A 1,853-nucleotide genomic window follows, 5' to 3' on the forward strand; every position below is an offset into this window, starting at 1 on the left:
ATTATGCCTCACTGTTCGTACCTGTCCAGCCAAGCCGTAATGTACAACATCATGTTTGGACTCGCTCATATAGCCATTATGCCTCACTGTTCGAACCTGTGCAGCCAAGCCGTAGTGTACCGCACCATGGTTGGTCGACTCACATGGCATGCACCCCCTCCGGACCAAATTGACCATACGCTCAAAATGCATTTTTTGGGCTCAAAAGTCAATATTTTCGACGCATACGTTCCGAAATGTGGTCCCCCTATAGATAGATTTGTGGCCAAAACAGGCCAACTTTATCATGATTTGTAATAACTTTAACGCGTCGGTCCACCGCAACCAGCGGAACCGTATACTACGGTACCGTCAGTGAGACAACTATGCCTCGCATCGTGCGGCAGACCGACCGGAACGTAGAAGGCGGTTTCGCTGACATGCCCACTACAAGGGCCATTAATGGTTCATCATATGGCAAACTGATGGGAACATCTTAGACGAGTATGGGGATGTATCCCACTACAAGGGCCATTCATGCCACATCATATGGCAAACTGATGGGAACGTCTAAGGCAAGTATGGGGATGTATCCCACTACAAGGGCCATTCATGATACATCATATGGCAAACTGATGGGAACATCTTAGACGAGTATGGGGATGTATCCCACTACAAGGGCCATTCATGCCACATCATATGGCAAACTGATGGGAACATCTTAGACGAGTATGGTGATATATGGTAAATAAAAACTTGAAAAAAACTTAAAAAAAATAAGCACGTCATCGAACGATCAAGTCGTTCGAGACGTGCTATACAGTCCTAGTACGATACCTCCACTAGGTCATGTACTATCCACGGGACCGATTACCAGAGTAGAATCAGTTGGCAAGAGACATAGAATGTCGCACTATACCACTATATGGTATAGTGATATAGTGCGAAAAGTTTTACTGTCAGTGCTGAAAAAATTCGTTATCACAATGGTGACTCGAGCTTACATTGAGACAACACATATATCATCGTCCACCCAACGACGATTGTCGCTAATTGAATCATAACAAGTATCATGACTGCCGAACCCTTTCAGTATCATTGGAAATTGATTTCATGAAAATGTAAACAAAAGTTATCCCCCTATCACCCGGCGATGAGCCAGTGATAGACGACAATATTTGTCTCATTCGACATTCAGTTGAGCATCAACGGTATCATATTCATTCCTGAGAATCATCGTCAACCGGGTCGATTGGGCCCTTCCAATCATACGCAGTTCCCAGCGCCCTGGAGAATAAGTCTTTGTTTAATTTAATAAGTAAAATGTTTTCCAACGTATCTTTCCCAAGGCCAGTGCGTTGATTAGAGAGAACCAAGGCAAGGGCACTGAAAGACCGTTCAACAGAGACTTGGTTCGATGGTGTGGATAGTACAACCATTGCTACTGCATATATCTCTGGGTGCGTAGTCTTACGGCGCAACCAATGGTCCCACACGTTGTAGTTATGTTTTTGGCGTGGCTCTAGGTCCAAAGACTTAACTTGTTGAAGAAACCCGGTCTCGCAACCAAGATTCACGGATTCACCAAACATTTGCGTAAGATACTGATCAAAATCATCGGTAGACTCTGACGATTCTCTACTTGTACTAGCCGGTGTTTTACCCAGTTGGCAGATACGTTCCCATGTATCGACTATGTATTGCTGAATTTTATCTTTTTCCTCAGCCGTGAATATTTTAGAACCTCGATAGTTGAACCTTGGATCCAGGTATAATGCCATCTGAACCGCCTTCAATTGGCGCAAAATGTTCAATCTATTGTTCAACGACCGAAGTAAATGGGGACTGAAAGAGTTTTCGCGAACTTTCTGTAC

Source organism: Malaya genurostris, chromosome 2 (genome assembly GCF_030247185.1).
Source record: "Malaya genurostris strain Urasoe2022 chromosome 2, Malgen_1.1, whole genome shotgun sequence".
Taxonomy (NCBI): Eukaryota; Metazoa; Arthropoda; class Insecta; order Diptera; family Culicidae; genus Malaya; species Malaya genurostris.